The 25,005-nt window shown below is 41.4% G+C and overlaps 1 long non-coding RNA gene across 1 annotated transcript; it reads left to right on the top strand.

Moving 5' to 3' along the window:
* On the top strand, nt 1-11,413 carry LOC120360710 (uncharacterized). Its single transcript, XR_005577142.2, has 3 exons — nt 1-218; nt 1,270-1,346; nt 7,339-11,413. It is a non-coding gene; the product is annotated as an uncharacterized LOC120360710 (long non-coding RNA).
* Nucleotides 11,414-25,005: the final 13,592 nt, after the last annotated feature.

Genomic DNA, 25,005 nt, shown 5'->3' on the forward strand with positions numbered 1-25,005 from the left:
AAGTTTGGCCGTGTCCTGAAGAAGTCAGGGTGTCCTATGAGAGGTGCTGGCACTGCTGTAGTCTGTGAGGCTACCTGCAGAGAATCCATGTCTTCCCAAAAATCTAATCTCCAGCTGCCTACAACTTCCTTAAATTCCCAGGTGAACGCTGTTTTACTCCTCACCGCCCTCACGCTGCAGAATCACCCAACAGCCCAACATCGTTACTTTGCCTAGTGGTAAGTATGCGGATCAATTTTTTCCATTCCCTTTCCTACTGTAGTCTTTTTTTTTTTTTTGAGATGGAGTTTCGCTCTTGTTACCCAGGCTGGAGTGCAATGGCGTGATCTCGGCTCACCGCAACCTCCGCCTCCTGGGTTCAGGCAATTCTCCTGCCTCAGCCTCCTGAGTAGCTGGGATTACAGGCATATGCCACCATGCCCAGCTAATTTTTTGTATTTTTAGTAGAGACGGGGTTTCACCATGTTGACCAGGATGGTCTCGATCTGTCGACCTCGTGATCCACCCGCCTCAGCCTCCCAAAGTGCTGGGATTACAGGCGTGAGCCACCGAGCCCGGCCCTACTGTAGTCCTTCTGTCAGAGGCGTTTGAACCAAACCAACTGCATCTTGAATAGGGACTGGGTAAAATAAGGCTGAGACCTACTGGGCTGCATTTCCAGGAGGTTAAGCATTCTTAGTCACAGGATGAGACAGAAGGTCTGCACAAGATACAGTTCACGGGGGAGGTGGGGGAATGGAGAAAGGAAAAAAAAATTAAGAAAAAAAAGGCATACTTCACAAACACCATGCTGATGAAATATCATGAGGTAAAGAAGCCGGCCTAAACCCACCAAAACCCAGATGGCAACGAAAGTGACCTCTGGCTCGCCTCGCCGCTCATTATACACTAATTAGAGTATGCTAAAAGATACTCCCACCAGCGTCAGGACACTTTAAAAGTACCATGGCAATGTCAGGAAGTTATCCTATATGGTCCAAAATGGGGAGGAACCCTCAGTTCCAGGAGCTGTTCACCCCTTTCCTCGAAAATCCATGAATAATCTATTCCTTGTTTAGCATATAAAGAAGAAATAACTATAAGTATTAGCAGTGGGAACAGCCCAAGCGGCTACTCTGCCAATGGAGTAGCCATTCTTCATTCTTTTGCTTCTTAATAAACTTGTTTTCACTTTACTCTGTGGATTCTCCTCAGATTCTTTCTTGTGTGAGATCCAAGAACCCTCTCCTAGGGTCTAGATTGGAACTTCTTTCTGGTAATGTCTTCCAGGTGACCATGAAAGGACAGCGCTGAAGGGACCCTTGACCCGGAGGAAATAGACTACAGCACCCATTGGCCGACTTCAGGTAACTGTTGGGATACACTTTACCCAGGTACAGGATGGAATTGGGTTAGATGCCCAACTTAGAGGAGTTAGAGCTGCTCCTAAGACAGTGTGGGTAAAAGGACCCTCTTTTTTTTTTTTTTTTTTTTGAGACGGAGTTTCGCTCTTGTTACCCAGGCTGGAGTGCAATGGCGCGATCTCAGCTCACCGCAACCTCCGCCTCCTGGATTCAGGCGATTCTCCTGCCTCAGCCTCCTGAGTAGCTGGGATTACAGGCACGTGCCACCATGCCCAGCTAATGTTTTGTATTTTTAGTAGAGACGGGGTTTCACCATGTTGACCAGGATGGTCTCGATCTCTTGACCTCGTGATCCACCCGCCTCGGCCTCCCAAAGTGCTGGGATTACAGGCTTGAGCCACCGCGCCCGGCCAAAAGGACCCTGTTAATAAAACGTAAGGATGCTTGACCGAACTCACGTTCGAGGCCCAACTTAGGAAAGTTAGAGTTCTTTCTAAGATTTAGGGGATTAGAGGCCCCTGTCAGTAAAGCCCGCCTTGGTTAAAAATGGGATTGGCATTACAGGATGTTAACCACTATTCTCTTCGGATTAATTTGCCTTACACTCTTTGCTGATGGCTGTGCATGACAGGAGTAGGCATGGATAGGACATACGAGTCTTTTCCTCCCCAAAAGAGGAAACTTGAGAGCTGACAGAGCTGCTGGAAAAGATCCCTTCGCAACTGACAAGCAGCCACCTAGACTTTAGATTCAGCGTCACTGCAATGGGTCTTTCTCTGGCAACCTGAGTTCTTCACCTTCCCACCCTGGTGCAGACACTGCTTTTCTCCCTTTCTCTCCTTTCCCTTTCCTATCTTTTCTATTATTCAGGGTGACCATCTTCCCCAGAGACCACATGTTGAAACTCTTGGTCAGAGGTTGGATGAAAGATGACAGGGTCCATCCAGGAGCAAGTTTGAGCCTTGCCAGTTCCATTTTGGGTGCTGAGTGGAGTGGCTACTGTAGCGAACCTGGTATACTTTGTGCTATAAATTTGTCTTTCTGTATCACTCTGTCCTAAAGAGGAGTACCTTAGAATAAAACACGGGCTTAGGATCTCAGTAACAAACTTTGCTGCAGGTCCCTGAAACAAAAAAGAAAGCCGGATGAAGTTTCCCTCTCATCTTGTTTCATATTCTTGGGAACTTGACCTTGTAACCACATGGTGGTATTTTCTCTTGGTCTCCACCATCCAGCTGACAAGAAACTTGGAATTCGTGTCATAGTTTGCCCTAAAAATTATCTTGATCATTTAGAAGGCTTTGCAAGCACTAGACTCCACCTAGGAAAAACAATGGAAACCGCCAGGTGATGTAGCTTACGGGCTAAGGCTTTGTCTTTTCACAATGACAGCCTGAGTTCAGGGTTCAATTCCTGGCTTAGGGGATGAGTTCTTTCTGGTTTGATGTCTGTGTGACCTTTACCTTTTGTTGATTCTCTTCTCGTCCACAAACTGAAATTTTCCTTTCTCTGTGCACCTGGGAGATTACCTTTGGTAAAGTTCAAAACCCGTGTGCTTTAAAGAGAAAGATAAAAACTGACAAATGAAAAATCTCACAAGTATTGGATCTTCTTCTATGGATTTACATGTGTTGTGTGTGTGATGTTTATATAGGGAAGAACTCTGATTGATTAGCTTAAAGGTAATAAGTACTGAAATTAAATATTTTGTCTGAAAAATAAAAACAAATGCCTGCCCATGACTTTAGTAAGCTTTGGAAAATGAAGACAATTTCAAGAATAATTGGTTAAAAAAAAAAAAAGACATTTGGTATAAATTAGATAGGGTGTTAAATGCTTTGGGGTCATAAATTGCTTCTTTGACCTTTGAAAATTGTTCCTCTTATCTACTTTGGAGCCATTAGATTCTAGGTAAATCCTGGGGACACGTGGAGTTAGCCATGCCCTCTAGCCATGCTGGCAAGAGTCAGATCTTACCTGCATTTCTGTCTGGTGTCCTAGGCTCCACATCTAATACATAATTAAAATTCCTTACTTAACCAAGGTTTTCACCGAAAGTAAAAGTTGCTAAGAGTTAACATTGTAACATGTAATTGAAGACTACCGAAGAAACCGTTTGACATGCAGATTGTGTAAGGAAAGCAAAATGGGTTCCTGGTGAAAGATTATAAGAAGTCATGGAGATATGAATATTTTTTTTGGCCCATATTAAAGGGTTAAAGGATTGTTTTAAGTTAGATAGGATATAGCTGAAGGCTTAAGCAAGTTGTGGAAGGTTCGTGAAAAATTAATCTTGTAAAAGAAATTCTGGCCGGGTGCGGTGGCTCAAGCCTGTAATCCCAGCACTTTGGGAGGCCAAGGCAGGTGGATCATGAGGTCAAGAGATCGAGACCATCCTGGTCAACATGGTGAAACCCCATCTCTACTAAAAATACAAAAAATTAGCTGGGCATGGTGGCACGTGCCTGTAATCCCAGCTACTCAGGAGGCTGAGGCAGGAGAATTGTTTGAACCCAGGAGGCGGAGGTTGCAGTGAGCCGAGATTGCGCCATTGCACTCCAGCCTGGGTAACAAGAGCGAAACTCCGTCTCAAAAAAAAAAAAAAAGAAAGAAAAAAGAAAAAAAGAAATTCTGTGTGTGAACATTGGCTCAAGTTAAAGGTATTCAATTTTTCTGTAAATTGAACATTGCAATAAAAGCACAGCAGGTTTTTCTTAGAGCACTAATCTGTTCTTTCACAAAAATTGTAAAGGGTTATAAAAAGTTTTTGGTAATCTTATCCGATGGTCAAACTAATTAAAATTAGATAGATGGGTCCGTGAGGTGTTTTGTTTTGTTTTTTGAGAAAGAAAAAAAGAATAATAAGAAAATTAATAAAGAAGAGGAAGAAAGAGGAAGAGGGAGAGAGAATGGGGGTATTGCTTTATTGCCTGGGCTAGAATGCAGTCTAAATATGGGTATGCCTATAATTGTCCTTAATAATGGAGACATGAAAGAAAATGAGGGAAGAGAATAACAAATAAGGAGCCAACCAACATTTCGTTTAAACTTCTAAGTTGATAATGATGTGGTACTGATAAGAATGTATATTTTGTGTATTTAAAGTGGAGAGTTCTATAAACGTTAATTACGTTTACTTGTTCCAGACCCGAGTTCAAGTCCTGGATATCGTTGTTAATTTTCTGTCTCATTGATCTGTCTAATATTGATGTTGAAGTCTCCCACTATTATTGTGTGGGAGTCTAAGTCTCTTTATTAGTCTTGTATGTCTGGGTATTCCTGTATTGGGTGCGTATATATTTAGGATCTTTAGCTCTTCTTGTTGTTGCATTGATCCTTTTATCATTATATAATGTCCTTCTTTGCTTCTTTTGATCTTTGTTGCTTTAACGACTATTTTATCAGAGGCAAAAAAAGTAACTTCTGCTTTTTATTTATTTATTTTAGCTCTGTGTTTGGTTGGTAAATCTTTTTCCATCCCTTGTTTTGAGTCTTTGTGTATCCTTGAATGTGAGATGGGTCTGGATGCAGCATACTGATGGGTTTTAGTTTTTTATCCAAATTGCCTGTCTGCCTTTGGATTGGGGGATTTAGGCAATTTAAATTTAGAATTAATAATGATATATGTGAGTTTAATACTGCCGTTTGATATTAGCTGGCTATTTTGCTCATTAGTTGATGTAAATTCTTCATTATACTGATGCTCTTTACTTTTTGGTATTTTTTAGAAAGGCTGATACTGTTTGTTCCTTTCTTTCTTTTTTTTTTTTTTCTGTTTTTTTTTCTGTTTGTTCCTTTCCAGGTGTAGTGGTTCTTTCAGAAGCTCTTGTAAAGCAGGCCTGGTGGTGATGAAATCTCTGAGTGCTTGCTTGTTCACAAAAAAACTTTATTTTTCCTTCACTTATGAAGCTTAGTTTGGCTGGATGTGAAATTCTTGGTTGAAAGTTCTTTTCTTTCTTTCTTTTTTTTTTTTTTTTTTTTTTTGAGACGGAGTTTCGCTCTTGCTACCCAGGCTGGAGTGCAATGGCGCGATCTCGGCTCACCGCAACCTCCGCCTCCTGGGTTCAGGCAATTCTCCTGCCTCAGCCTCCTGAGTAGCTGGGATTACAGGCACGTGCCACCATGCCCAGCTAATTTTTTGTATTTTTAGTAGAGATGGGGTTTCACGATGTTGACCAGGATGGTCTCAATCTCTTGACCTTGTGATCCACTCGCCTTGGCCTCCCAAAGTGCTGGGATTACAGGCTTGAGCCACCGCGCCCGGCCTCTCCTTTACTTTCTTAATGAACTCACTTTCATTTTATGGATTCACTTCAAATTGTTGTGGTGGTCTGGAACCGAACCCTCAATATCTTCAAGGGATGCCTGTATCTTGAAGGTCGTGCCTACGGATGGATTTTTTTATGTGCCAGAATTTTCATTTGCTCAAACTGTTAAGTGTTTTTTCTTCAAACTTGGTGGTTTTGTGAAGTCACCACAACAAAAATGTTTCTGTGATTGGTCCATGCAGAGAGCTGAGAAAAGTCATTTACAGATCCCCTTGCACAATCCAAAGCTCCTGACCACCCAAAGCACAAAGAATGGGTCCCATGTGAAAGAGAGCTGCTTTAAGGGGGCCAAGTGGAACCGACAGTGTGATTCCCATGCTCCTGTGCAGGATGGGAGCCATCGCATTTGCTGGTAGCTGGTTGTATGCTCTTTGATTTGACCCAGTATCTGTTGTAGAAGAGGAAATGTCCCCTTTAAGACCCTCCTTTCAACCCTCGGAAGGCCCAAAGACAAGTTAATATGTGTTGATCAGTCTTCTCCAGCCAGGCAATTTAAGATCAGGGTCCTTTCAAGAAGATGTCCCGCTCCAATTGTCCCTGGCCCCTAGACAACCTTTTGCTTCAGATCCTTTTGGTAGTGGATGGTGTCTTTTCATTCTCCCTGCACTGCCCAGAGCCTCATATGAGATGGAGGATCAGGCCCTTTAAAGTGTGCAGGGCAGAACAAAATGCCCAAATCTAGCCTCACATTGAACTTTTCTTAATGACTACTGATGTGCAAAACACTGATTAAACAAAATTAGAAAACAAAACAAAACAAAAGGTCTCTGTTCTGGATTTTGCATGAAAATGTTTTTGTCCACATTATTGAAGGCGGCAGAAGAAAAATATTGCTATGGTTTTCCACTCCCATAAACATATCTGCTCTGGTTCCAAATCAGAAATGCTTTTCTCTTATCACTTCCGCTGCTGGGAAGATAACAAAGCAATTTAGGGCCTACTAGAGAAAGTAGACTTGACCTTGGCACAAATCTCTTTGTGAAGAAACACAGAGGCTGAGCTTTCTCTGAGCAGTGTCTTTGAATATCTTAGTTGACAGTATGATCAAAGCATTGCAAGGCTGCCAGTTCCAAGACAACTATGAGACTCAGGGGGTTTGCCTCACAGACTGTGCATGAGTGTGGGCCAATACAATGTGCAGGAAAGTGAACTAGCTCACAGAAGCTGAATTTAAGGCTTGCAAGACCCAGGGAAGGGATCGAGGTAAGGAGTATGCACAGCGTTTCATAGACAAGTCCCTGAGGCAAAGTGAGGTACTTCTTGTCAAAGGTATTGCTGTGGAAAATAATAGACAGGGAGTATTGCAGTGTTTGCAATCCATCTGATGACCTAAAACCTTGCCTTGGAACAATGTCTGGTTGTCTGGGAGCTATGTACCAGGACTGCACTCTCCTGGCCACTCCTGGCCATTCCTTAATTACCTTTACAACTGGGTTACTCCTTTGAGAGACACATTCAGAGCAAACGTCTTGAAACCACCTATTGTTTTTATTGCAGGAGTGATTTTGAAGGTATTGTCCTTTTTATGTCACATAAGGGCCTCCTGGGAGCAATAAGAACAGAGATTCTGGGAAAGGTTCTACTTCTGGATAGCTGGGTTTTTTTAAATTTTATTTTAATGACTGTGTGGTTCTTGGTATTGATGCCATTGTTTACTTTGGTTTCAGCTGCTGAGAAACTCAGAGTCAAACCTGAATCCTACCACTGCAAAGAGCACAAGACCCTGAGGCAAGCGCTGTATATACCCAAGTCATCCCTGGTGCCACCTTCATTTACTGCACCAGGTTTTCTTCATTGTGATGATGTTCCCTCTCTCTCTCTCTCTCTCTCTCTTTTTTTTAATCCTGTTTTACTCTGCACATTTCTACAAGCCACAAAACTACTTCTTGAAGGATGAATAACATATAAACAAGTGAACAAACAGGTAATTGATAGAAATAACTTGTTTTAAAATACTTTTACCTCCTTTTTGGAGTTGGGAAAGGCGTAATCTTGCCTTATCTGTCTTTAAATGGCTGTGTTTGCAAACCATCATCTACTAGGTTGAGTGAAGAACGTGTTTTTAAGGGACCATTGGTATTTTTAATTTCTGATGAAGGTGACAATTGGCCTTCTTCCAAGTGATGTGCCATGAAGAACTTCTACTGAGTTCTACAACAGCATTCTGGGAGTGTTTCCCAAGACAAAGCTGACTTCTAGGTAGCTATGGGGAGTGCCCACAAGCCTGGGCTGCAGTGAAAGTCAGCAGGATGGACTGGAAGAGCCAGAAGTCTGTGTGGGAAGTGTCAGCCCCTTCCTGCTGCTTCCTTCCCTTGGTTGGGGTAAATGCTCCACTTCTTCCTCTGGGCCTCAGTTTTTTCATCAGAAAAATTAGAAGAGATGCTTACTGGTTAGGCCTGCTTAGGAAGAGAGAAAGACAAGTATAGAACTTGCCCTGGAAGAGCAACCCAAGCCCAGCTGACCCACATGGAAGGGCAACTCTCCCTACTTCCAAATCTTTCCCTTTCTTCCTTTCTTTCTTGCTTGCCTTCCTTCCTTCCTTCTTTCTTTCTTTCTCTTTCCTTTCTTCTTCTTTCTTCCTTCCTTTCTTTCTTTTCTTTCTCTCTTTCCTTCTTTTCTTTTCCTTTCTTTCTTTCTTTCTTTCTTTCTTTCTTTCTTTCTTTCTTTCTTTCTTTCTTTCTTTCTTTCTTCTTTCTTTCTTGATGGAGTCTTGCTCTGTTGCCCAGTATCCATTCAACTGTAGATGAACACCTGGGCTGTTCTCACCTTTTGGCTATTATGAATAATGCTGCTATGAACCCAATGGGTGTACAACTATCTGTTTGAATCCTGTTTTCAATTTTTTGGGATAGATGCCTAGAAATTAAATTGCTCTTCTCCTGCCTCAGCCTCCCAAGTAGCTGAGATTACAGGTGTGTGCCATCACAACTGGCTAATCTTTTATATTTTTGGTAGAGACAGGTTTTCACCATGTTGGACAAGCTGGTCTCGAACTCCTGACCTCAAGTAATCTGCCCACCTTGGCCTCCCAAAGTGCTGGGATTATAGGTGTGAGCCACTGCGCCTGGCCCCATGACCATTTTTTAAAGCATCTTTATTGCTGAAAATCTTTTGCAGCCACCAGAGTAGAGAGGACAGGAAAAAAGTCTCATGTACCCATCACGCAGCTTCGACCATTACCAACTGATGGCCAAACTTGTTCCCTCTATACTCTAGTCCCTCCACCACTAGAGCTCTTTAAAGCAAACTGAAAACATCATCATCATTTCACTCATAAATATTTTAAAGTCTAATTCTAGCAGAAATGATTTAGATGCTTCTTAAAGAGTAAGATGCCTAAGTGAGTGCCTAATTATTAAACACCAATATGGTTAAATACTCATTGAATAATTAGTCATCATTCTTTGAAACTTTGTTTAAAATTGCAGCCTTTATGGCCGGGCGTGGTGGCTCACGCCTGTAATCCCAGCACTCTGGGAGGCCAAGGCGAGTGGATCACAAGGTGAAGAGATCAAGACCATCCTGGTCAACATGGTGAAACCCCATCTCTACTAAAAATACAAAAAATTAGCTGGGCATGGTGGCGCATGCCTGTAATCCCAGCTACTCAGGAAGCTGAGGCAGGAGAATTGCCTGAACCCAGAAGGCGGAGGTTGCCGTGAGCCAAGATCGCGCCATTGCACTCCAGCCTGGGTAACAAGAGCGAAACTCCATCTTAAAAAAAAAAAAAAAAAAAAAAAATTGCAGCCTTTTCAATAAATATTTTATTATTTTCAAACATGCTACAGACTAGAGAAAACTGAACAAAGAATCCCAATGTGCCATCACCCAGCTTCAAATTCTAGCCATAGCAAAATAATATTCTCTTTAAAAATGTAAGTGCTAAGTCGCTCAAATGATACAGTGACACTTTATTCCTCTGTAGGAGAGGACAGGGACTGGAATGGAAGTGACAACAGGGAGAACCTTTTAATTCTGGAAAGGTATATTACTCACCACTAAAAGCACATATTTTCAAATGACTGAATCTTTGGCATAAATGCTCATAAATATCAGTCTGAGTTCTCAGCCACAATGCGAGTTGTGGTTTACCTGAGTTCACTTGTCTTTCCTGTCTGGCCCAAGTCTGGGTCACTTTCAGCTTTCCCAAGCTAGATAGTTATTTACAGAAAGAACAGGTTGACATTAAACTAGGGAGAGTGACTCAGAAGTCATCTCTCCTTTTATCATAAGCACAGAAAATGTGCTTATGATTTGATGTTGTCACAAATTGCTGTTGTACAGACAGGTGTCCAACTTTTTATTTAATTAGGAATTTGTACAAATAATTTTATAGACAGAGGCATTTCCCAGTTAGTTTGTTAATTATTTCATCCCTTGGCTTTTATTGCACAGCAAATCACTCCCAAAATTTAGTGGCTTAAAATTCTTTCATCATCATGATGAACGAGTTTTCCTTGTTAGATATCAAAACCTATTTATATGTCATTGATTCTAAGCCATTTTATTATCTTTGAAATGGGGCTGCCTCTAGCAATCTATGACATTGTATAATTTGTTGTTCACCAGCAATCGTCATGACATTTGTTGCTGCCTTGACAAAAACGAATTTCATTATGGCTGTTTACATTATCATAACTTCAATTCAATTGTGTGCATTATTATATTGCGTTAAGCAATCTTCAAAAAGATTACACTACAATTCTTCATGGAAACGAGAAGTTATTGTTTATCTAGAAAGGTGCTGAAACAGATCAGTTGGGTAGAAAGTTGTTATTTGTGAAACAAATATTCATTGTTGGAGAAATGACCTTGATTAAATAGCTATTTGCCTTACAGAGTTTTGCTTTATGAGACTCAAGAAAGAATTAGATGACATTGTGTTACATTTTGTAACGGAGATGCATACAAAAGAATTGTCCAACACATACTAAGGCACTTCTCAAAATGGGAGTCAGAGCTTGACAAAAAATATCTGTAATCAATAGTTCCGAATTGAGAAATGTTACATCACAAATGCTCTTGATGGCCGCAAGTAGCAGAAAACTTAAAATAACATCAGTTCAACAAGCTATAAGTTCATATTTCAGTGATATAAAAGAATTTCAGAGGTAGCCTGTACAGGATTGTCAGATAGCTTCACAAAGTTATTGGGGATGTAGGTTTATTTCATGTTGCTGCTCTGCTATTCTCTACACATCACTCCACCTCATGATGTAACATCGCTGCTTCAGATCCAGACATCACGTCCACATTCTAGATAGCTGATTGATGAAGAAATGAAGAGAGAGAAAGGGGTAGATACCAACTGACTTTTTAGAGAACTTCCCAGAAGTTGTCACACAATATCTACTCTAATTAATTGATCAGAACTCCTAGTTATAAGGATTGCTAATACAGCAATCCCATTACTGGGTATATATCCAAAGGATTATAAATCATTCTACTATAAGGACACGTGCACACGAATGTTCATTGCAGCACTGTTTACAATAGCAAAGACCTGGAACCAACCCAAATGCCCAACGATGATAGACTGGATAGGGAAAATGTGGTACATATACACCATGGAATATTACGCAGCCATCAAAAACGATGAGTTCACGTCCTTTGCAGGGACATGGATGAACCTGGAAACCATCATTCTCAGCAAACTGACACAAGAGCAGAAAATCAAACACCGTATATTCTCACTCATAGGCGGGTGTTGAACAATGAGAACACATGGACACAGGGAGGGGAGCACTGCACACCGGGGTCCGTTGGGGGGAAATGGCGGAGGGGTGGGGAGGTGGGGAGGTGGGAAGAGATAGCATGGGGAGAAATGACAGATACAGGTGAGAGGACGGAAGGCAGCAAACCACACTGCCAAGTGTGTACCTATGCAACAATCTTGCATGTTCATCACATGTACCCCAAAACCTAAAATGCAATTAAAAAAAAAAAAAAGGATTGCTAATAAATGGATTATTTATTCAGGTAGCCATGTGTATTAGTCTGTTCTCATGCTGCTAACAGGGACAAACCTAAGACTGGATAATTTATAAAGAAAAGAGGTTTAATGGACTCACTGCTCCGCATGGCTGGGGAGGCTTCACAATCATGGCTGAAGGCACATGAGGAGCAAAGTCACATCTTACATGACAGCAGGCAAGAGAGCATGCGTAGGGAATTCCCCTTTATAAAACCATCAGATCTCATAAGACTTATTTACTATCAAGAGAACAGCACAGAAAAGACCTGCCCCCATGATTCAATTACCTCCCACTGGGTCCTTCCATGACAAGTGGGGATTATTACAATTGAAGGCGAGATTTGGGTCGGGACACAGAGCCAAACCATATCATCATGAACGTAACAAAAAATCAGAAGTTCCTGCCAGGCACGGTGGTTCGCACCTGTAATCTCAGCACTTTGGGAGGCTGAGGCCGGTGGATTACTTGAGGTCCGAAGTTCGAGACCAGCCTGACCAATATGATGAAACCCCTTCTCTACTAAAATTACAAAAATTTGCTGGACGTGATGACGTGCCCCTATAGTCTCAGCTACTCAGGAGGCTGAGACAGGAGAATCACTTGAACCCAGAATGCGGAGGTTGCAATGAACTAAGATCATGCCACTGCACTCCAGCCTAGGTGACAGAGCAAGACTCCATCTCAAAAAAAAAAAAAAAAAAAATCCAAAGTTCCATTACTGACAAAAAATAGAAGAATGGGTTTGGAAAACCAGCAGTCTCAACCACATGAAAGTTTTCAAGTTTGTTGGTACAAAACTGTAGCAGTCTTTTTATTTTTAAAATCTCAATTGTATGAGTAATTATTTTTAATGCTTTGGTCCTAATATTTTATATTAGTGTCCTTTATGTCTTTTCTTCATCAGTCAGCCTAGCATTTTGTCTGTTTCATATTTTTTGTTAAAGTAACACATTTTAGTATTGTTAAACTTCTTTATTAATTCTTTCTGGTTTTTGCATTTTTCCTTTATTATTTCATTTTATTTGCTTACTTTAAGTTATTCTGTAGTTCTTCTAGCTTCTTGAATTGGATACATAACTCATTTATTTTCAAACTTGTTTTTCAAAAACAACAAGGAATTAGACTATGAAATAATGAAAAAATATATATTTGGTCTCTGTCTTCTGGTTCCTGGTACAGAGCTTCTAATCCTTTGGAATTTCCTGGGTGATAGGAGTATCTTTTGTTTTAGTGAAGTGACTCCTAGTGAGCTTTTGGATGGCAGCTGGTCACCAGAAAGACCAAGCATAATTAGAAGCATGGAACTTTCAGCCTCAACCTCCATCCTCCAGGAAAGAAAGAGGGGATGGAGACTGAGTTAATAGTCATGCCTACCTGATAAAGCCACTGTAAAAATCCCTGAATGGGATTCTGAGAGCTTCTAAGTTTTGGAACACGTGGAGGTGCCTGGAGGATGGAGCAGCCAGAGAACGTATGGAAGCTCCACGCCCCTTCCCACCTGACTTGCCCTATGCATCTCCAGAAGACACCTGACTGTCCATCTGCATCCTTTGTAATATCCTTTATATGAATGGGTAAACGTTAAGTACAGTGTTTCCCTCGGTTCTGTGAGCTGCTCTTGCAAACCAATTGCACTTAAAACACAAGGTCATGGTTGCCCCCAATTTATAGCTGGTTGGTCAGCAGTACAGGTCAAATATGACCTGAGCCTTGTAACTGGCATCTGAAAGGGGGACAGCGTTGTGAGAGTGAGCCTTTAACCTGTGGGATCTGACACTATCTCCGGGTAGATAGTGTCAGAATTTAGTTACACTGTAGGTCACTCAACAATGAAGAACTGATTGTTGTTGGGGAGAAATCCCTACACATTTTGTTGATTAGAGATGAAGTATTCTGTATCGAATGTATTGGGAGTTAGAGTAGGAAAAAGTTTGATTTTCTCCTGTCTTAACAACTATATATACTGTTTTAGAGGCAATAAGTTTGTATATACTACCTTCCTAATCACTTAGTTCTACATACTATGTAATTCCCAGTGATTTCCTCCTAAACTCAAAAGTTATTCAAGAGATCATTTTTAAAGTTCCCAATACATTTGTGATTTTAAAATGTCTTTCTAATTTAATTCCATCATGATTAGTAAAATGTCATCTGAGCTGAAATATCAGTCCTTGGAAATACGTTGAGACTTCCTCTGAAAATAGTGAGTGGGTGATCTTTTATAAATAACCCATATTATAAAAAAAAAAAATCTAAATCGAGTTTGCTTGTTAATTTGATTGTTAAATCTTTTAAATCATTATTTTTTAAAAGTATATATTTTTATTTAAGGTATGGTAAAATCTTTCAATATGTGGATTTCTTGTCTTCATTGTTAGGAAAAGGTAAATCAAAGCCACGATTAAATAATACTTCATACCCACTAAGACGGACATCATTTTTAAAAAGACAGATAATAACAAGGGTTAGTAAGAATGTGGCAGAATTGGAGCCTTCATCTATTGCTGGTAACAATTCAAAATGGTGAAACCAATTTGGTAAGCAGTCTGACAGTTCCTCAAATGTTTACGTAGAGAATTGACCCAGGAATTAGGCTCCGAGGTACATACCCAAGAGAAATGAAAACCAATGTTCACATAAAGATGTACACAAATGTTCATAGCATTATTATTCATGGTAACCAAAATATGGAAACAACCTGAATATCTATCAACTGATTAATGGATTTAAAAAAAAACAGTATGGCCGGGCGCGGTGGCTCAAGCCTGTAATCCCAGCACTTTGGGAGGCCGAGACGGGTGGATCACGAGGTCGAGAGATCGAGACCATCCTGGTCAACAAGGTGAAACCCCGTCTCTACTAAAAATACAAAAAGTTAGCTGGGCATGGTGGTGCGTGCCTGTAATCCCAGCTACTTAGGAGGCTGAGGCAGGAGAATTGCCTGAGCCCAGGAGGCGGAGGTTGCGGTGAGCCGAGATCGCGCCATTGCACTCCAGCCTGGGTAACAAGAGCGAAACTCCGTCTCAAAAAAAAAAAAAAAAAAAAAAAAAAAACAGTATATACTTACAATGAAATATCATTCAACCATAAAAAGGAATGAGGTACTGATACATGCTACAACCTGAACAAATATTGAAAACATTATGCTAAGTTAAAGAGGCAAGCTGCAGAATACCATCACATTGTAAAACTGCATATGTTTGAAACATTCAGAATAGGCAAATTCATAGAGACAGAAAGTGGATCAGTGGTTCCCAGAGTCTAGGGAGATGGGGACACTGTGGAGTGACAGCTAAGGAGTGAGGAGTTTCTTTTTGGAGTAATGAAAATGTACTAAAATTCATTATGGTGATTGATACACAACTCTATGACTATACTTTAAAAAACACTGAATTATATACTTTAAATTGGTGAATTATATGGTATGTTAATTAAATCTCAATCAAGTGGTTAAAAATCAGAGGAGTGGAAATTGTACACTAAAAAAAATCTGTTTAATGCAAATGAAAGCAAGAAGCATGCAATAACATTTACAAACTTTAAAAACATTATGGTTGCTGAAAGAAGTCAGATGACAAAGAATACATGTTGTCCAATTTCGCTTATATAAAATTTCTAGAAAAAGCAAAACGATAGGCACAGAAAGCAAATCAGTGTTAGTCTGTGGCTCAGAATGAGAGGAAGGATTGACTGTTCACAGCCATGTGGGAAAGTTTGTGGGTAGTGGGGGGGCTCTAACCCTGGCCTGTTGGCTGGTTGTACAACTGCATGTATTCACTAAAACTCACCGGACTGGGCGTGAATATTATGGTGTATAAGTTATACCTCAATTAAACTGTTTCAAAGAAGAAATAAAATGCTTTCCAATTTTTACAGTTGATAATTAATTATATTCACTGACATATTCTTTCAATTTCTATCCACTTTATCTTGTTTATCTTTTTAGATTACCTTTACTTCCAAAGTAGATGCATCACTTAGCAATTCTTTTGGTGAAAGTCTGGGAGTATTAACCATCTTAGTTTTTGTATATCTGAATAATCTACATTTTGTTCTCACTCTATTTGATGGTTGAGATGAATATTAAAAGTATGGATTTCATGAAAAACAGTTTTTCTTACCCCTACTTACTGGAGTCAAACTCCTGGCTGACTATGCCTGCTCCCAAAAGTAAAGCCCAGCAGGTTTGTGGTGCCCATCCCGCTATGATTCTGCATTTCTGTTTCATTTGTTCTGCTTTCAGCGTGTCTTGGCACTTGGATATGTCTTCCATACTTTCCTTCATTAGGAGTCATTCTCAAACATGAATGGTCAGCCAAGGATCACCAGACACTTGGGGAAAGCCTCTCACACATGAAAGAGATTAAGAAAACAAAGGAATTAGGAGCACAGAGGAAACAGACAATGAAGAAAGCAGGAAAAGATTAAAGCAAAACAAAACACTGTTATTTTCAGTGTGATGATAGTGGTAAACTGGAAGAGGATATCTTTAAATAAAGAACAAGAAAGTGAACTTGGAAATTAAAAATATAGTATCAGCAATACATTTTTACTAGAATATTTAGAAGACAAAATTCAGAATATCTCAAGAGCAAGAAATAAAATAAGTTTTTGAGAAATCGATGTTCTTTTGGTAAACAAAAAAATTTGAGAAAAATCTCACAGTAAAAACACAAAGACAAAAGAGATGAATAATAAGAGAAAAAATATAAGAAAAACTAGAAAATGAATTTAGGAAAACCAGTATCTTAAGAATAGAAGGTCCAGAAACACAAAAAAGGAGAAAATTAACGAAGAATTTTTTAAAATCAGAACTGACAAACCTAAGTCTTCAGACTGAAAGACCCGCAACATGCCCAAGTGCAATGAATTAAAAAAGTCCTCAGCCAGGCACAGTGGCTCACGCCTGCAATCCCAGCGCTTTGAGAGGCTGAGGCAGGAGGATCACCTGAGTTCAGGAGTTCGAGAGCAACCTGGCCAACATGGTGAAACCTCGTTTCTATTGAAAATACAAAAATTAGCCAGGCGTGATGCTGCACACCTGTAGTCCCAAGTACTCAGGAGGCTGAGGCAGGAGAATCTCTAGAACCCGGGAGGCGCAGGTTGCAGTGAGCCAAGATTGCACCATTGCACTCCAGTCTGGGCAACAGAGCAAAATTCTGTCTCAAAAAAAAAAAAAAAAAAAAAAAAAAATGCCGGGCGCGGTGGCTCAAGCCTGTAATCCCAGCACTTTGGGAGGCCGAGGCGGGTGGATCACAAGGTCGAGAGTTCGAGACCATCCTGGTCGACATGGTGAAACCCCGTCTCTACTAAAAATACAAAAAATGAGCTGGGCATGGTGGCGAGTGCCTGTAATCCCAGCTACTCAGGAGGCTGAGGCAGGAGAATTGCCTGAACCCAGGAGGCGGAGGTTGCGGTGAGCCGAGATCGCGCCATTGCACTCCAGCCTGGGTAACAAGAGCGAAACTCCGTCTCAAAAAAAAAAAAGTCCTCATCCACAAATGTATCTTTGGGAAATATTAAAATATCAGGCATGAAGTGCCTAAGAGCATCCCAAGATCCAAAATAAATAAGCTGTTCACAGGCAAAGAATCGGGAATCAGAATGGCCCTGGTCTTCTAGCATCACTGGGTACTATGTTTTCAATTTTAATTCTACTCCCACATTAAAACTGAAGTGTAATGGGGAGGGCACCTTAAGAAGTAATAAGGGGCCAGGCATGGTGGCTCATACCTGTAATTCCAGCACTCTGGGAGGCTGAGGCAGGGGATCACCTGTCAGGAGTTTGAGACCAGCCTCGCCAACATGGTGAGACCCTGTCTCTATGAAAAATACAAAATTAGCTGGGCATGGTGGCACAGTCCTGTAATCTCAGCTACTTGGGAGGCTGAGGCAGGAGAATCACTTGAACCGGAAGGCAGAGGTTACAGTGAGCTGACATCGTACCATTACACTCCAGCCTGGGCAGTAGAGTGAGACACTGTCTCAAAATAAATAAATAAATAAATAAAATAAAAAGTGATTAGGTCATGAAGACTGTTTGAATGGACTAATGCTGTTATCTAGGTTCTGGGTTAGTTGGCTTGGGAATGGACTCCTGATAAAAAGGCTGAATTCTGTCCAACTTTCTCTCTCACTCGTGATTCCTCACCACATGATGCCTTTTGCTATGGTATGACCCTTGCATGAAGCTGGCATCATACTCTTGGACTTCCCAGCCTCCAGAACCATGAGGCAAATAAAATTCCTTTTAAATAAATTACTCACTCAGTGGTATTCTGTTATAGCAGCAGAAAACCGACTGAGACAAAGACCATCTCTTATCCTGATGCTATGTTTGCTAGAACTCTGTTTTGGGCATGGGTATTTTATAACCCCCCAACACACACACACACACACACACACACACACACACACACACTTTTTTTTTTTAACAGAAATAACAGAAAGTGTATGGGGTATGGGGAGTTTGAATCAGTTCATACTTGTGCGTTTTATCATGTCCAGCTTTTGGCTTCCCTTAAGGCCTCCTCCACCTCATACACATCCAGTCCTTCTTGCTTGGTTTGCTAAAATCAAGATTTGTAGAATGCAATGAGCTGAATACCAAATAGTAGTGGCATCATCAGCAATGTTCCGCAAAGAATCCCAAATCATCCCAATTCTTGTCAACATTGTTATCATCATCTTTTATATGACCAAATGACGCTTATTCCTGTGAAGTGTAGTTACAAACAACTTCAGAATACTCTGCTGTTTTTGCAAATTTATGCCCATCTCGCCCTCGGTTCATTGAAGCAGAGGCCAAGACAAGGATCTCATACAGGTTGGTCTATGTGAGAGGGGATCCGAGGGGCTCCGAGGAAGGAAGGAGCACGAGACTCCGAAGAAGAAGAAACCAGCACTGTCCGTGGGTGCATTTTTGAGGTTGCTACTCTGGGCCTTGGAGCTTGAGCCCATGGAACGTCTTAAGAATCTTATAGACATTCTCCTCTGTAGGAGAATATTGGCTAGCATTCTTTGGGCACTTCTTGTGTTAGATATGCTCCAAACACTCATTTAATCATCACACCACCACCAAGAGGGGGTTTTAAGTAACCCCCATTTCACAGAGGAGAAAGCTGAGGTTCGAAAAGCTTACATTGCCGGGCGTGGTGGCTCAAGCCTGTAATCCCAACACTTTGGGAGGCCGAGGCAGGTGGATCACGAGGTCAAGAGATCGAGACCATCCCGGTCAACATGGTGAAACCCCATTTTTACTAAAAATACTAAAAATTAGCTGGGCATGGTGGCGTGTGCCTGTAATCCCAGCTACTCAGGAGGCTTAGGCAGGAGAATTGTCTGAACCCAGGAGGCGGAGGTTGCCGTGAGCCGAGATCGCGCCATTGCACTCCAGCCTGGGCAACAAGAGTGAAACTCCGTCTCAAAAAAAAAAAAAAAAAAAAAGAAAAGCTTACATTGCCCAAAGCTACAGAGTGAGGCAGTGAGGGAGACGCACCCTCTAACTCCAAAATAATTTGCTGCTTTACAGCAGCACTTACTGTGCAAAGGGGGCAGAGAGCTTTATCGGTTTTTCTTAGAAGCTTTTAGAAAATGCAAAAATATTCTTTCTTTCTTTTTTTTTTTTTTTTTTTTTTTTTTTTTTTGAGACGGAGTTTCGCTCTTGTTACCCAGGCTGGAGTGCAATGGCGCGATCTCGGCTCACCGCAACCTCCGCCTCCTGGGTTCAGGCAATTCTCCTGCCTCAGCCTCCCGAGTAGCTGGGATTACAGGCACGTGCCACCATGCCCAGCTAATTTTTTGTATTTTTAGTAGAGACGGGGTTTCACTATGTTGACTGGGATAGTCTCGATCTCTCGACCTCGTGATCCACCCGCCTCGGCCTCCCAAAGTGCTGGGATTACAGGCTTGAGCCACCGCGCCCGGCCGCAAAAATATTCTTTTGGCCTCAACCCAGAATGTCTCTGAGGAAAGACTTGCAAAGGTACAATAGAGAATTAGCCCGGCGCGGTGGCTCAAGCCTGTAATCTCAGCACTTTGGGAGGCCGAGGCGGGTGGATCACGAGGTCAAGAGATCGAGATCATCCTGGTTAACATGGTGAAACCCCATCTCTACTAAAAATACAAAAAAATTAGCTGGGCATGGTGGTGAGTGCCTGTAATCCCAGCTACTCAGGAGGCTGAGGCAGGAGAATTGCCTGAACCCAGGAGGCAGAGGTTGCGGTGAGCCGAGATTGCGCCATTGCACTCCAGCCTGGGTAACAAGAGCAAAACTCCTTCTCAAAAAAAAAAAAAGAGAATTATCTGGCAAACTTAGAGCCAGAGTCCCCAGCTGGAAACTGAGAAGAAACATTCCCCGGAACTCTCTATAAGCTTCTCCAGCCCATATTATTTGTGTGATGATGCAGCTGACAAGATTTCACAGAAATATGTGGGAGAGCAAAACCACAGGCGGATGGCAGACTGAGAAGCAAAGAATGAAGCTGAGTTTTAGGCCTCTTAACGAAGCCCTAGCAAAAAGAGAAGTTCCTCCCAGCCCACGGCTGTCACCTTCCTCCATCAGTCAGAGTCCTATTCTTAGCTTGAGGTATCTCAGTTGTCACAGAAGAGAACTCTCCACTGGCTGAACAATTACAATGGCCCAGAATAGCACCGTGAAGCGGGGAAGAACCAGTGCAGGCGCTGCTAATTGTTAAGTGAGACAGGGCAGGTAGGAGGGAGACTGTGAATAGTGAGAATCCTTACGCCCACCGGTGTACTTTTTTTTTTTTTTTTTTTTTTTTTTTCACTTAAAGAAAAGACCAGAATAGCCAGTTTTGCTGCAAGGACAGTGCTTTAGGAGAGGAGAGGCAAGTTCAAAGCCAAAAAAATGTATATTCATCATTTATTGTGTCATTCATTTTGCTAGATTTAAAAAGTGGAAGTAACTTAGTTATGAAATTAATGTAGTCTCATTGTTAAGAATTCAGATGGCCGAGCGTGGTGGTTCATGCCTGTAATTCCAGCACTTTGGGAGGTCAAGGTGGGTGGATCACCTGAGGTCAGGAGTTCGAGACCAGCCCGGCCAACATGGTGAAACCCCATCTCTACTAAAAATACAAAAAATTAGCTGGACATGGTGGCAGATGCCTGTAATCCCAGCTACTCGGGAGGCTGAGGCAGGAGAATCGCTTGAACTTGAGAGGTGGAGGTTGCAGTGAGCCAAGATAGCACCATTGCACTCTAGCCTGGGCAACAAGAGCAAAACTTTGGTCTCAAAATAAATAAATAAATAAACTCAGACATACAGTAACGTGTAGAAAAGAAAGTAAAAATCACTAGTCATCCTATGATCCAAAGCTTAGAGATACAACCATTACTTGTTTTTGGTGATTTTTGGTACTCAACTACTAGTATGAGTACAAGGAGCTATGCAGCTCCCTTCCCCTTTCATCTAGGACAAGTTTCCCCACACTTCCTTTGGGAAATGCCCTCTCCCCACCAGTGCTCAGGCTGGTGGTGCAGAGGTTGCCTCACTCTCAACTCCACGTTTGGGTCCTCAATGGTTTATGTCAATCATCATAGCCCATTGCCCTGGCCAAGGAATTTGGCTCGGGATCAGTCATGTGACGCAAGCCAGTCCAATCAAAGTGATATTCATATCTGTTTCTAGGATATTGAAGCGAAGATACTCTCTACTCCCCCGGAATGAGGAAATATGTAGCCCTAGGAACTGCTGGGATCATGAGAGATGAAGCACCTCCCCAGCATGCAGAAGAGACAGAAAGAAACCAGGCCCTCTTAGACATTATTGAGCCCCTGGAAGCCCCACCTTTTCAGTTTCATAGTCAATAACTTATTATTATTAAATGAGCTTTGAGTCAGGTTTTCATGTCCTAGCAGCTGGGAAAGCATTCTAACCATGGTCAATTCCTTCAGACATCTTTCTAGCATATTCCCTACCTTCCACCCCACCTTACCCTCATACATAGAGTTTTATGAAAAAAATAGGTTTCTTTTCTTTTCTTTCTTTCTTTTTTCTTTTTTTTTTTTTTTTTGAAGCGGAGTCTTTCTCTGTCACCCAGACTGGAGTGCAGTGGCACAATCTCAGCTCACTGCAACCTCTGCCTCCCTGGTTAAAGCAATTCTCATGCCTCAGCCTCCCGAGTAGCTGAGATTACAAGTGTCCACTACCACACCTGGCTAATTTTGGTATTTTTAGTGGAGATGAGTTTTCACCATGTTGGCCAGGCTGATCTCCAACTCCTGACCTAACGTGATCTGCCTGCCTTGTTAAAGAATAAGAGTGCTGATAACTTTGTTAAGTTCTATCCTATGTAGCTGTTAGACCTGCCATGCTGACAGAAACATAATACATTTTATGTCTTGTACTTTAACAAAGATATCTGTGCTGGATGTGCTCACAGGCATGTCCCAGGTCTCCATTGCTTTTAACTGTTTTTTCAAGTTATTAGCCAATCGGGTTTTAGTTTAGATTGTGAGGTCTGGCTCCAGCCAACCGAGATCAAACAGCAGTAAGGACAATCCCAAATGCGTAAGAAATAAATATGTCTGCTTTCCTTTGTTTGTTGTATTCTCATGGCAAGATGGCTAATGAGAGTACCCTTTCTGCAGTCCAGGAAGTAAAAATTGCGTTGTTGAAAGATCCTTTGTCTCAGGGTTTATTTTCTTTGCAGTACCAAGCATCTATTTCCAACAAGAATGAGACCAGAAATCGTCCCTCCACCTACCCCGAGACAAATGCATAATAGACTTTTCAGTTACTCCCTCTCTTCACATTTACTTTATCATATGTAAAATGTAGATTTACTGAGCACTCATCAGAGCCTCACAAGAACATAACCATTTGCCTCCCTGCCTCCCCTCCCTCCCTTATTTCCCTTCTGCTTGTCCTTTTCCCTTTAAAAATGGAGCTTCCAAAACTCTCTTAGGAAAGCACAGGTCGCCATGGTTTTTTGTTTTGTTTTGTTTTCCCCTTGGTGCATCCTCAAACTTTGGCTAAATAAACCTCTATCAATTAAGATACCTACCTTCATCATTTTTTTGGTTAACAGAGGGGACTCCTCTCAGTCAAGTTAGTCCAAGCGCAGAAGACTAGGCAATTAATTTCCTTTTACCTCTGTCGCATGCATATCTGTTCATGAATAATTAGTGTTTGATTTAGGAGATGTTAGTTAACTTAGTCCTAAAGGGGAATACAGGCACAGGGAACCCTGCAGCTGTACCTAAAATTATCTAATCTCCTGTTTATGTGCTAGACAACATTCTATTTCTTTAGAGAATTATTAGAATGCTTTTTCCAAGACCATGCCACAAACCTAATCTAACCTTTGCTAAACCTAACCTAATTTAACCTAGCCTAACCTAACCTAACCTTTGTTAACACAGGTGAATAGCAATCTTTCAGAAAGCACAGTTTTGGGAAATATTATTATAAATCACAAAAATATATTTCCCATCCTCCCCTGAATCTCTATGTCTTATTCCAAGCTATTTAAACTGTACTAGTCTCAGAGACCAGGACCTGAAAATATATGCTCATTAGTTCCCCCTAATGGGGCCAGATGACGGAGCCCATCTTGCAGAGGAAGCCGCAGACCCACCCAGGGATCTGCGGAGTTCTTCCTGCATGCACATGCATGCGCGTTCAAAATGCTGGCTCTCCTTAGGGCTATGTGGGTGTTCCACGTTGCATGGAACTCGAAGCAGAAAGAGGAAGCAGCAAAGAGGTGAGCAAGGGTTGCAAACTCAGTGCCCTGGCAAATTAGGAGGGCCATAAGAGTGAGTCAGTCTGGGTGGGTGCTCTCTGCATAGGGCAGCAGCCACCCACCTCCAGCCTATTGCTGTCATACAAAGATAAATGCCAAGCACCACCAAACTTACCTTTTTTTTGTTTTTTTTTTTTGTTTGTTTGTTTTTTATACGGAGTCTTACTCTGTTGCCCAGGCTGGAGTGCAGTGGCGTGATCTCAGCTCGCTCCAACCTCTACCTCCTGGGTTCAAGTGATTCTCATGCCTCAGCCTCCCGAGTAGTTGGGACTACAAGCATGCACCATTATGCCCAGCTAATTTTTTTAATTTTTAGTAGAGATGGGGTTTCACCATGTTCGCCAGGCTGGTCTCAAATTCCTGACCTCAGGTGATCAGCCCACCTTGGCTTCCCAAAGTGCTGAAATTACAGGGGTGAGCCACTCTGCCGACCAAAACTTAACCATTTCTAAGAGAAAATCCCAAATCTTGACTTGATTTTTAAATTTAAAAATGTCATCACCTCATGCAGGCCAAATACATAGTATTTCAAGCTATGTTAGTTCCATGGGTTCTGTCAGTTTGCAGGCTCAGCTCTAAAGTGCTTTTTAAAAATGTAAATAGAAAATAATAAGACATGATCAACAAATTATTTCAAGAGATCCTCCAGAAGGAAGCTCTAGATGGAAAGAGAGGAACACTGTACTCAAAAGTAGTAAACTGTTTGGAATCTAGACTGTATGTGTGGCTTATAAGCTGAAAGACCCCAACCAAGTTACAAAACTAAGGTATGATTACTAATAAAATGGACATCGTCACACTTGCCATTCTTACTACGCAGGGCTGCTACAAAGAACAAATTAAACTATCTATTCAGGAAATTTCATTATAAACTCTAAAGAAAAAAGCAGCCAGGCGCGGTGGCTCAAGCCTGTAATCCCAGCACTTTGGGAGGCCGAGGCGGGTGGATCACGAGGTCGAGAGATCGAGACCATCCTGGTCAACATGGTGAAACCCCGTCTCTACTAAAAATACAAAAAATTAGCCGGGCATGGTGGCACATGCCTGTAATCCCAGCTACTCAGGAGGCTGAGGCAGGAGAATTGCTTGAACCCAGGAGGCGGAGGTTGCGGTGAGCCGAGATCGCGCCATTGCACTCCAGCCTGGGTAACAAGAGCGAAACTCTGTCTCAAAAAAAAAAAAAAAGAAAAAAGAAAAAAGCAAACTAAAAAATTTATAATGTTAAATGTGAAGGCAGAGGATAAGTTGTATTTAGTACATAATGCCTGTGTTTATCTGCACACAGAAACAGTCAATAAATATTTAATTGACTTAACATGCCTTCCTGTTATAATCCAAATCTAGAGAATTAATATGACCTACAAAATAGTTTGGATGATTACTAAGCATAATAATTCCATAATGACTGATTAGTCCTAAAACTATTGATTTAAATTCCCAGACTTAGTGAAATTACATGTTAGTATGTAGATTTTTGTCTGGTAGAAATGAAAATAATTTCTGTCTAGTGAAAAAGATATTTACAAAGGTTATAATTTACTGTTCTGTAAGTAATCAGTTTTGTATCAACTCAAAGTTCTTATCCCAATAT

This window comes from Saimiri boliviensis, chromosome 2 (assembly GCF_048565385.1).
Source record: "Saimiri boliviensis isolate mSaiBol1 chromosome 2, mSaiBol1.pri, whole genome shotgun sequence".
Taxonomy (NCBI): domain Eukaryota; kingdom Metazoa; phylum Chordata; class Mammalia; order Primates; family Cebidae; genus Saimiri; species Saimiri boliviensis.